Below are 13,187 nucleotides of genomic sequence, written 5' to 3' on the forward strand. Positions count from 1 at the left end.
TTGGGTTATATTTCTTTACCAGATGCCGTTTATGAAAAAGCGAAGCACTAATATGGAAAAATAAGGAAAGAAAACCAGTTGTTACTATATCTAGCATTTATGAGTGTGTATATTCATGCATGGTATGAGTATATGTGTGTGTTTCTGCAGTCTGCCTCCCCTTACTCTACCCGGTCATTTACAAGCAAGAGTCCCCAAGTATGGAAGTGGTAGTGGAGCTATATAAATTCCTGTGTCTATGAGTTAGACACCGGAAAGCCATTTAATATTTTCCCTTTTTTGTCTTCTTCCTGTTTTTATTCTATCTATCTATCTATCTATCTATCTATCTATCTATCTATCTGTCTGTCTCTCTGTCTGTCTGTCTATCTATTTTCTACTTTAAAACATCCATTTTTTTTATCCTCCATGAAAAAAATGTAGGCTATAATGTGACCCTAATTCTCATTTTTCCGCAATTCGAACAAGTGAACTAGGCTAAACCTCCACTTCTTTGCATCCTCTGATTCCTCATTTAAAATATAAAATATTCACCAACTTCTCCCAAATTTGTTCCCCAAAAGATTTTATTACCTGTAACTGAGATCGACTATGGCATGAACAGAACGCATCTATTTTTAAAGCAGACTGTAATAAAACCAGACCTGTGTCTATTAGTCACCCAATGTTTTTTTTTTTAGACTTTACATCATGTTGCCTAGCATGAAATCTACAAATCAACACACATTCAATACAGTGAACATCTATACAGCTGAGCAAACATGGAGCGAAATGGGACTGAACAATGCAGCTGATGGACTGGAGGCACACACACACACACACACACTCACACACACACACACACACACACTGAAACTGCACCTCAGACTTTGATACTGCCTTGATAATCCATCCTGCTCATCATACACAGCAGGGATTTGCTCCCAGACAGCTACTGAGACAGATTTGACAGCTTCTCGCCTCACCAGCTGCTCAGAGGCAGTTTGATGGCACAAAGCTGTATAGCCGACACGTGACACTGTCATACACACCTGAGCAGGAATCAAAAGGTGTAACCGGAGCCCCTCATTCAGCTTTAGACAGTCTTGTTCCTGTTATACAGTGACTAATCCTGGTGGTTGGGTGTTTGGATCGGATCTCATCCCTGTGACTAATGTTGATTTTCACGCAATAATAATTCTGTTGATGTGATTCTACGCTCAATGTGTTTTAACTTATGATAAAAAACGGTAGGAAGCGTTTTAAATGCACTTTACTCAGCAGACACGTGTGACTCATAACAGGAACTCAGCATGGTGAGATTATTTCTCATCAGACTGCCTGATGTGTAATGTATCATCAATATATCGATGGGGTTTGTATAATGTTGTATAATGTAAAACAGGACTGATTAAATAGATTGAACATTTAGCTACGCAGAGGAATCGATTTGTTATTTGCAGCGGTGGCTATAGCTATTCAAATGGAAAAAATTTCAAATTCTAATTTCATTAGGTTTTTCAGACTACAGTTTGTGAGTCCATTAATCACAGTGCAGTAAAGCAACATCTGATAAATCAAGTGAAACTTACTTTTGGTTCAATGATTTATTCATAATGAATTCATAGCCTCAGTTAATCAGTCATCAATCATAATTTGATCCCGTATTTTAATTTGTTTCTATCTACACACTGTGTCTTTGAAGCGATTTGAATACCCATCTGAGTTTCTGTATGTGTGGCAGTCACAAAACAGCCTGGTTCATCACTTCTGATGACATGACTTTCTTCAAAGTCAAGCAGGAAGTGTACGGCCTCGGGCGGCAAACAGAGTCAGTGAAGGAATGTGCTGTGATTGGGTGGCCTCTCCGCCTGGGGTCGGCTCCCCGGAGGGCCTGCAGGGTCTGACCGCTCCTCAGCTGATAATCAATCATTTGTGTGTGTGTGTGTGTGTGTTGTTTTGTGTACATGTGTGATGCAAGTGTGTGCAAATACACGGCTGATATGCGTCTGTGTTGTTTGTGTGATGTTCTCCTGAGCGGCCATGACACACTACCATGGTCACTGTGTGGTAGTGATACCAGGCGCAGTTTATCCAGAGTAAATTACATGTAATTGTGATGTAAAATGAGGCAAAATATCTGCAATCAATTGTAATGATTGGTGATGTGATACTGGCACAACAGAGGGCTTTCAGGTGGCATAACACACCCTCAGCTTTCGGGTAGCAGTGGCTGTAAACGGCTGATTGTGTTTCTAAAGGTACGACTTCGCCCTCTCAACAGATTCAATAGACATGGTTAATTTCTGTGTTGTTTTTGACTGGGAACTGATCCTTTCACCACTGATTTATCCACCACTGTTGTGTTAACACATCTAATTAGCGCGCTAGCTAACTAGAAGAAGCCAAATAACAACAAAGCCTCTATAAAACATGATAATAGAAGAGGGAGTAAAGACACCAATGACTGTTCAGAGAGCACAAAGCCAAGCCCAGTCCTTTACACAAGGACTGACAGGATGGGACAGCTACACATTTGTTTTGTATAGTTTTGTGTGTGTGTGTGTGTGTGTGTGTGTGTGTGTGTGTTTGTGTGTTCTTTGTTAAAAACAGAGCTGAGATTTAGAGCTGTATGGTTTCCTCTAAAGGTGCAATCAGGGAGTCTAAGAATTTATGTTTACTTTTAAAAATGTAATAAAGAGGCAGCGATGTACAGTGTTGTAATTTGTCATTCAGGAGGGAGTATACAGTAGGTGCTCGGTTACTGGTGAAACACACACACACACACACACACACAGAGAGAGAGAGAGAGAGAGAGACAATGGCCCTATTGTTAGAAATAAAACTCATTGCTTCAGTGCTGCACCTCCTAGAAGACGTGATATTCTGTGAGGATCTAATGGAACCAATCAGAATAATTTTTTTTTTTTTATTGAATCAGATCATTAAAACATATTGTCCTCTGTGAGCAGTGAGCAATATCTTGGCATGGACCAAACTTCAACATTCAACTATAGCTTTTGCAGTTGTTGGCAGCAGCCGCCACAGTCTTTATTGACTTCCAGAAGTGGAAGGCGTCCAAACTTAGAAGTATGTGTACACTGTAATTTCCCTGCCACCTGTGTGACGGACTCGCTAGCTGCCGCACCGCCGGGTCTGCTTGAAGCCATTGGATCCAGCTGGGGCTCTTTTGGTAGAACAATGCTCCCTGTCTCTCCGTCCCCCCCCATGTCCAGAGAGATGGGGGTACGACTGCGGAGGAAACCTTAAATGATGTTAATAATGTGCTGTTGAAAAGCAGCGCGGATAAAGAAATCAGGGACCTCGCCACGCCATGATGTCAGCCTATCCCTCCCATCAATTATACAGCCCAGTATTGAGGTAATAAGGCGGCATGTTGTGGTGGTATTGCCATGACTGCCGTTTCATGCGTCTTTTACTGTTTTCGAGTTTGTTTTTCTCTCTTTTCCAGGTATCTAAGACTAAAATTAGGCAGGAAACATTATATTACAGCTCAAATTAAAATTAAAAGCTAAAGGGAAAACTGAAAGTGGCATTTCTCCCTGACTTTCTAACTGGAACAAGACTAAAAAAATTCTTTTCAGTTGTACACGTTTGACCATTGCCATACTGCGAGTGAATAGGAGAATGAATGCTGTGATGTTTGTGATGGAGGAAATTTTATGTCAGCGTCTACACAAAACAGGTACTACCACCTTCACACCCAGCCAGGCATGTTTTCTGTCTTCCTACTGTCTGGCTTGCTCTGCTATGGCCTCTCTCCAAATTTGCGGTGCACACAACCACACATACACAAGTCAGATCGTACTATGTAATGGGGGATGGGCAGCAAAATTCATTAAGCCTATGCTGGACTATGTTCAGTTATAGAGGCTTTGCAGTTGCGTCACAAATCTCCTATAGTTACCACATCTGCTGCCATCATGGAGGTCCAAAGAGCTGTGTGCAAATAATGGCTAAATATGTAACAACCAGGAAAGGAAAACGAGAGATACCTGAAAATGGTTGAAGATGTTGTAATGTGGGTTTAGGTCAGTTCAGTAATGTTATAAGTAGAAGTGACTAATCTGATGCGGTAGATTCGTTTCCAAATTTAGGTGGCACAATAAACTGTCTTGTCTTTTCAAGTTGTAGCTTGAAAAGCAGCAGCTCAGTGGACAAACAGTTCGTTTTTGGCATCGTTAGTTAGCTAACTATCCAGTGTGCTAATTTAGCAAAACAACTGATAGTGTTAACATGTGACTACCGGCCACTACTAAGGCTAGACTAGATCTCAGATGAGTGTAAGATGAAAATCAGATGAGTTAACAACAGGACTGATAGCTGATTAGCTCGCTAACAAGCTGGTATTATCTAAACACAAAATCTATCAGATGAATCAGTGATGAAATGATCAGTTCCCAGTCAAAAACAGCACAGGAATTAACTATGACTATTGAATTCTGTTGAGACTGACAAGTTAGGAAATGCCATCAGCCGTTCACAGCCACTGTTGCCCAAGAGCTGAGGTCCTCCAATATGGCCGCCACAGGGTGCGGTTATGTCACCTGAAAGCCTTCTGGGACATTTGGTTCGGCCTCAAGGCTTTATGATGCCAGCAATAAATAACCTCATACTGAACATAACAGGGCTACAGATAAAATGGTTGCAGTAGAAAAGAAGCTGCAGGACTTGGAAAGAAAGGAAAGTATTTTATTCAAATCGATACAGCTCATTCACAAGGATAATAGGCTACTTTACATTTTTAACAGCCCAATAGCCCCCCTCAGCTCCCCATATTACATTACTCTCTGATCTGAATTTGGAAAATTCCATACAGTTTCAGCCCTACAATCAATGCTGAAATGTTAGCCTGTCTCTTATAATGACAGTGTGATATCCCAAGTTGTTTGGTATGAGATATTTTAGTATGGACAACAGTAGGGTATTGTTTTACTCATCCTGAATTTGATTCAGTGTGCGTGCGTGTGTGCATGGTGTGTGACTTGTGGCGAGGGTGTGCGTTTGTGCATGTGTGTGTGTGTGTTTTTAAATGTGTGTGTGTGTGTGTGTGTGTGTGTGTGTGTGTGTGTGTGTGTGTGTGTTTGTGGGTGCCCAGCTTTTAGTATCCAGTCAGACAGCACTTGCATCGCTCAGTTCTAACTTTTTATCCACTCGTACAAAAACCCAGCTTGATATACAGCCACTGTCAGTTTAACGTTACCCAGAGAAATTTTCATCCATTCGTCATCTTTACTGTGGAAAGACCCAGAGCCGTATTTCAGCAACATCAAAGCCCGCCCTGCTGTCCCAGTCTATCAGAAATGTCTTCGCAACGTCGAATGTTTAGGTTGTTCCCCTCTGACAAGCCCTGACAGAAATATCTTGCTCTGAATTTGACCCCAAATTTCTTTTTTTTCCCCTCCAAATTAAAAAAGAAGCCTTTGAAGCTTTTTTCAACCCCCCTCCAAATAAGAGGGGAAACACATTTGTTCAATTATTGCTGAGTGATATATGAAACAGAAGCTTTCATTTCTCCTCTGCATGTGTTCCACCGAACAATGAATTCATTATATTCTGGAGCATCGCCTCGAAAGAAGGGAACGAAGCGGCACGCAGTTTCACGCTATATAACAATAATGTCATTCATGAGCTGATTGTTAAATTATTTCAGTGATGCTTTGTTTATGTGCTGATTTTATATGGTATGTGTATGTGAATGCGGGATTGACTTTCAGTGCACGACAAAGTATCGACTGTGTGGCCTCAACATAAAACCATATAGACCTATGCTGCTTTTCTATTATTTATAAAGGCATGTAAAATGAGAAGAGTTTAATTATAAAATGAAATATGTACCATTTGTAAAACAATGGCATCAAGTCTTGTTAAATGCGTACTCATGGTTTGAAAATAAAACTCATTATGGTGTATTATTGGACTTATTAACTGTCATAAGACTTTTGCGCTCAAACGAGTACCAGCTTTGATGAATCATCTGTAGTTTTTTATAACAAACTGAAACTGAACTGGGATAAACAGACACACATTTTTGCACTAATTTACTGGTGTTACGGTCAGAAGTGAGTCTGACTCGTTCGTATTAAAAATGTAACACAAAAAACATGAATTACAGTTCTGTGTTTGTGTGCATCTCCCCTTTTTTTATGTTTATTGTGTGGAGCATCTCTGGTTTTCTCTCCCTTGTCATTATCTTTATTTTTGAAATAGTGAATCAAGACTTCCAACATTTATTTTTTTCAAAATGCAATATTCAGGAACAAACCCCTTGATTAGCTCACGCGTTCGCTGATGCACTGTCACAGCAATGATCAATTCACTCAGAAGTTAAAAATACTGAGGCTGTAAATAAGAGGCTGAGAGAACTGAATCCATTAATATTCTGACTTCTGCAGCGTCGTGTGTCTCAGACATGAACAGAGACTCCCCGGTTATTTCTGCCCATTTGCAAGACTTCTCTACTGTCAGGGCTGCATACGATATACGCCACTCCTCACAGGTTGTGGAGGAGAGTCATTAGGTTTTCTCTGTAGCTCAGGTTGATGTATCACACCAGTCAGAGAGCCCATTAATCTACAGGAGACATCACAGCCTGTATGAAGCTGATTTGTATTTTTGAGATTATCCGCTCGAGGCTCCGGTGACCCATCAAAAGGTTGCCAGTGTGCTGAAATACCATGGGGATATAACAAGCGTTCAGAATAGAACATGATTTCTACCAAAGGGAAGGAGAGGAAGCACATACAGGTACAGATGTCACTGTCAAAGTCCTACTTTTTTTACTGCAAGCTTGAAGAACTGCTGCTGCACTTGCACTCCATCTCCAAGAGTAGCTGGTTGGAAAAAAAAGATTTGCTATCTTTGAAGCCACCAGATCCTACAAGGAACGACGTGGTGTTGTTTGAGAGACACTATAGTTTTGGGTTAAAATACACTACCAGTCAAAAGTTTGGAAACACCTGATTGAATGTTATATATTTTTCATTCTCTTTCATTTTGATCTAAAGGCTTCTGCTTAAATGCTTCAAATTAGTTTGTTAGACAAATATAAATAGTGAAGTTGATCCTATGTATGAATTTCTTTCCAAAGCCTTTGTCTTTCCATCAAGGCAAAGGGCGGCTACTTTAAAGAATCTAAAATATAAGATCGATTTGATTTGTTTAACACTTTTTTGGTCACTGCATAATTCCATTTGTGTTATTTCATGTTTCATGTCTTTACTATTATTCTAAAATAAAGAGAAATGTGTGTCCAAACTTGACTAGTAGTTTACATACACACACACACACAGTACAGGGACAACATGAGGGTTAAAGAACAAAAGGGGGTGTAAGTGACATTTTCCAATTTTATAGCAGAGCAAAAACAAAACTTGAAATGATTGCATCTTTTTTTATATTCAAAACATACAAAGCATTCATAGTTTTGATTTGTGTAACACTTTTTTTGGTCACTGCATAAGTCCACTTGTGTTATTTCATAGTTTTGATGTCTTTACTATTATTCTAAAATGTGAAAAATAGTAAAAATAAAGAAAAATGTGGCTTGTCCAAACTTGACTGGCAGTGTAGACTATTTTGGTTCAACTGTATAGTATGGGAGTACAAATTGTATCCAGTACTACTTCAGAATAGACACAGAATAAATGCATTAAAAGAGGGCTTCTACAATTGCTGCCGCTGCAGATATGGTCGTGATGAGAATGAGAAATGTTCTGTTCTTGAAGTCCTGCACTGATGCATTAGACTCTTCTTCCATGCCGCTATGAGACCATATCCTACTCAACGTCACTTAGGCCTTATTCAAACCAAACTCTGCTATTAGAGGAACAGGCTCCGTCTCATCTGTCTCTCCCCGCTCTCTCTCTCTCTCTCTGGGATGGCAGTAACATCACATATGGAAGACATCACGCTGTTACAGAGCAACCCTCTTCACCAAGCACTAATAACAGTGTGGCTACGGGTTTAATAAAAAGGAATGGAACGAATTATGGCCCCATCCCAGCCAGGCCATCATGTACTGCAGTGCATTAGCGTGGCCTCGGCAGCCATTCCAGACCAGCAGAGACTGGGAGGAATGACAGAGAGAGAAGGGGGAATGTGACTGGGAAGAGCCAGGCTTCCCAGTAATAACCAGTCGGGGCTCTTGGGGTTCGATGCTGTGGTGGAGGAGGAGAACACACAGAGAGAGAATGAGTCTGCAGGCATCGCCGAGCCAAGCCCTGCCAGAGGGAGTGGGAACGTCAACAGCAGTTTGACAAAAGATGTTCGGCTGAATCCTGATTAAAATGGAAGCAGAGAATTTTGTGCTCAGCTAAATGAGCGAGTGAATGGGAGCACAGGGAGTCTCTGGAGATTAAACGGTGAAGACGCAGCCGAGGGAGACGGGAAGACAGAAAGATGCTACAGATGTGTTTAACTAGAGACTAGAAAGAGTATATAGTTATTTGTTGGGGAAAAAGGACACAAAAAACAGCCTTTGATGCCTGATTGACTCGCTGACTGACTGATTGATCGAGTTAGTGACTTAAAGTACTTAAATAAATCTACGTTTTGCTACCCTCTATCACCGATTGATATAACACGGTAGTGATTCAGCCAGAAACTCAAACTTCATCAACAGAAAATCCCAGTGAAAAGACGTCACAGTCCCACCCACACTGTTTGATTGACAGGTGATCTCTAGGAAGTACAGAGCAGAAACATCACAGCAATGAGCGCTGAGCAACAAAGAGAGAGAGAGAAAACAAAATACGGATCTCACTGATGATTATCAAATGAATAAAGAAGAGACATTGTATTTGTCAAACCAGGATATGCATCACATCAATACTGAATATCCTAAAATGTTTATGGAACCATTCAGGTGGTATTTGATGATGATTGAATGTATTTGATTTGTTTTTTATCTGTTTTTTATTTGATTCATAATGTTTGATTTCTAAAATGTTTAGAAAGTCAAGACAAACTCTCTTAGAGGTGGAATTTCATGGAATTCAATTTACTGTCATTCCAATTCACTTCACATTCTGTTTCCTTAATTCCTTAATAATGGCTCTGATCCTGATGCACAGACTCCTTGGGGTTTTTTTTTTGCGTCGTTGTCTTTGACACTTCTAGGGATCCTCACCCTGACATTTCAGCTCTCATGGGGGTCTCAACCCCACGAGACCACCTTGGATTTCAATCCTCAGTGTGGATCATCGTTAAGGACAGTTAGCTCCCGTATTTCTCCTTGTCAACCTACATTAATACTGTTGCTAAAACTCAATCAAGCTCAATTAAGGGAGCGACAGAGCAGATGAAGATAGCAGAGCAGAGCGTTGGCAGTGGAAGTGGGGTGTCGGGGCTTCATGGGTGGGCAGGACAGACCCTAACCCCTGGCTCTGTATGCAGTGACATGTCTGTCCCTAAATCAGCTGCCAGCACAGGGGCTGACAGGTTAGTTTAGACCTACAGCATGGAGGGAATCCTAATGGCTCCATCAGGACAAGTGCGCTGTCTGTTATGTTATATTTGGCCTCCTGAATCCGACCTTTATGTCGCCGTTTCAGTCGCTGCTGCTGATTTTTAAGTCTGCGAAGGCCGCAGCATTATATCTGGCCGCTCTCTGTCTGTGTGTCAAGTTATTTGGGAGCTTAAATCTGACAATTTCACCGCCCTCTCCTTCACCCGCTTGCTGTGTAAGGGGTTATGTTTGGTCACTTGATACTGACCTCCATGCCAACTCACCGTCTCTGTCTGTGTCTGACTTTAAAATGGGTCTGTTATATTTGGATTAATAGAGACCACCTAACCTAATTTGCTCGGTCTCTCTGTCTCTCTTTGGGACTTTTACTTCGACCTTTGAGACACTTTCCCCTTCGCTGTCAATGACGTTATACTTTGGACCACCAAAGTTGGACTTCTGGTGTTTCACTCTGGCCTTTGGCTCACATAACTGTGTAGAATAATTACATCTAGAGAGATTTTTATGAGAACGGTCTTTGAATTAAACATGACTTACTGTTGCTCGGTCCTGTCAGCTGGTTTGATCAAGACAAAGGCTAGACCAGTGATTCTCCACCTTTTTCATATCAACGACCCCTAATTTAGTCCATATTAGAGCCTTTTGATGAGATTTGGACCAAAATCTCTGACCCAAATCTGAGAATATTTTTATTGTTAGATATGATTTTGTCCAGAACCATGACAATGATATTGTAGCTAGAGAGTTAACAGTGAAACTATGATCAAAACAGTCATTCTTCTACATTCTCTAATTGTGTTAACGTCTTGTAAATGAAATAATGCTGAAGTTTAACAATTCATCAATTTACTGGGGACCCCCTGGAAGCCCCTCAGTGCTATAACGATATTGAGAATTAACAGTAAAAGTCACTGATGGCTTATTTATCTGCAGAATATTGTGATGGAAATGGAAAAAAAAATAGGCATTTGTTCCTCATATTAGTGACTGGGAAACTAATTTAGGTTTTAAAGATCATTTGGGAAATTTCCCTTTTTCAACAACAAATCGTTACAATATTCACATCCTGATATATCTGTTGAGACCCATTTATGAATAAGTGCCAGTGTAGTTCTCATATTAACAACATATTCTCCATGTCATTGATTTCCGTTAGGCCCCATGACTACACCAGTGCCTCAGATTGATCAACACAGTGAAGCTGTAGCTGGGCAAGTGGCTGCTACAAATGCAATGGCATGTCATGTTGGGTGAAGATACATTTGTGTAGTAAAAAGATACATTAACTCAGACACACATGCATGCATGGGCAGTCGCAGAGGCACACACACACACACAGAGAGACATAGAAACACATACATCTGCTCACCCTCTGAGTCCATCAATATCATATTACCTGTTCTTTTAGCTCCGTATTGATCACGCCTGTAGAGGCTGTTCATGTGCCGGTTACGATGTGCTCTATTACCTGTGTCTTAGTGTCAGTCTGTCAGACAGAGGGGGGGATTATGGCCATCCAGGCTGCCCATTGATTCCTGGGAGTGTGAAGTGTCTCTGGTGCAGATGGATGCCTGCTTATGGCATATGGAGGTACATTAAGGCTGCCTGTATAGAGTGTGTGGAGGACTGGTATAGACTTTTAAAGGCTGATAATAGTGAGATTTTTTGGATTGAAACTGCCAAAAGTTGATATTCAATATTTAAACTTGGCGATTTTCACGCTAAAATTACATGGATTTAGTGTTTCCTCCAGAATTTTCCTCTAGTCAGGGTGGAAAAGCCTCTGAAACAGCATTTAGACCATCATGGGACACTAAAACTCTCCACTGAATCCCAGACTAATGACATTCTTTTAAGATTAGCAACTCTTTAAGGCAGGCTGAGCCAGGTTTAAATGTAGGTTTTACAGACTTCCACCTCTGAACATGTTGAGTAAACTCATATCTTCGCTTATATCATATTGGCAGGGGGCAACATGATTGGCTTTTTTATTAAAATGCTTTGTATATCAGCTTGGTATATCAGTCTATAACTTTGGTATGGAGTATGGCTTATTTGTGTCCAAGAAGTGAAGTGTAGAGTTCGCAGAGAGTTCACTTTAAGATGGATAAGTTATCGTAGAATATAAATATCAACCTTTAAATTTATCGTGAAACTTGTACGGCTGCGTAACCTAACTACTAAACCAACATCACTATTATATTTCTGCTATTTAAAAAGCTTGAGTACAGTATGAGTACAGGGCCATATTTCTAGATAGCACAGTAGGCCTGCAGTTTCATATAATCTAGAAAATGGTGATATCAGTGGTAATGTTTGTCTTTCCAACCTCTTCAGCATCTGCTGACTGATACTTAAAGTCATTGGGATTAATGGCAAAAATAATATGTATACGTATTTTTTTCTTTTTAAATTTCTGGTTTGTCTTATCCCCCAAAACCCTAGAATGTCAATTTGATGTCAGAGCATCTGCCTCAGAGTGACATAAATATCAAAACTATAGTGTATGGCCATCGCGGTCGGAAAACAATGTGATATTTTGGAGTGGGTGAACAATAATTATAATTACATTGTCAGTGCAATGATATCATATAATTTTTTATTGATGATGCAAATTGTGAATGATAATCACATCTGTTAGCAGTTACAGCGCGTGATCTTCTGTCTTTGTCTCAGATTGTGCGTTTCCTATCATGAGGGGAAGGGAGAGGAAAGATGAAAAGTCTCTCTGTTTTTCTTGGGCCTTCCCGTCTCATTTCTCTCTCCAGTGCTGATGGCTTGACCTGGACACTGGACCCGTTCCCTCTCTCTCCATCCTTGTCTAATCGCTCTCTCTCTCTCCTCTTGCCATCTCTTCCTCTCTTTCTCTGTCGCATTTAACCCTTCCTCCGTCTCTGAATCTGCATCAATCTTTCTCTCGCTTTCCTTTGCTCCCTCCCTATTTTATTTATATAGTTTATTTAATAGGGACAATGCAATTTAACATAGTGCCACTTCAATTAGTTACAAACAAGTTGATGCAATTGATGTTCTGCATACAGAGATTATGGCTATTAGTTTCCAACTCCTGTCCCTAGTTAGGCTTTTCTTAAGAAAGAAAGAAGAAAAAAGGAAAGAAAATATCAAGGTTACATACAATTATGAAGCATAATTTAGGAAGGAAAGATGAAACAACAACAAATAACAACAAATAACAATAATATCATCAAGTCATGCATACAGCTCTGATTTTGCTTCAGCCAGCTTTTAACATTTTTATGAAAAACCTCAATGTCTTTTTTATTTTATTTTAATTTATTTCAGTTGGGCCACATTTGAGAACTCTTTATAGAAAATGCTGACTGCCTCTTGCTGGCACTCTCTCCAAAGCTTGTGTCCTCTGTTAATTGTGTGTATTCATGTTTGTGTGTGTGTGTGTGTGTGTGTGTGTGTGTGTGTGTGTGTGACATGGTTCTTATTGAACGCTGACCATAAATCTCTGACCTCCTCGCAGCCTCTCAGCAAAGCGCTCTGATATTAAATAATGAGAGTCGGGGAGGTGATCCGGTCCTCTGTCAGGCCCCCGAGGGCTGAGATGCGATATTGTTCCCATCTCGGACTCCGATGTGGGAATTAAATGCAGCCTGGCTCCCACCAGTCCACAGGAAGAGGACGTTGTCTCCGATCTGCTCCGGTAATCACTGGAGATAATACAGTCTGATGATCCCTCCTCATACCG

Source organism: Centroberyx affinis, unplaced genomic scaffold, assembly GCF_046629955.1.
Source record: "Centroberyx affinis isolate AG114_WGS23_722 - 3 ecotype Tasmania unplaced genomic scaffold, CSIRO-AGI_Caff_v1 ptg002014l_1, whole genome shotgun sequence".
Classification (NCBI taxonomy): Eukaryota; Metazoa; Chordata; class Actinopteri; order Beryciformes; family Berycidae; genus Centroberyx; species Centroberyx affinis.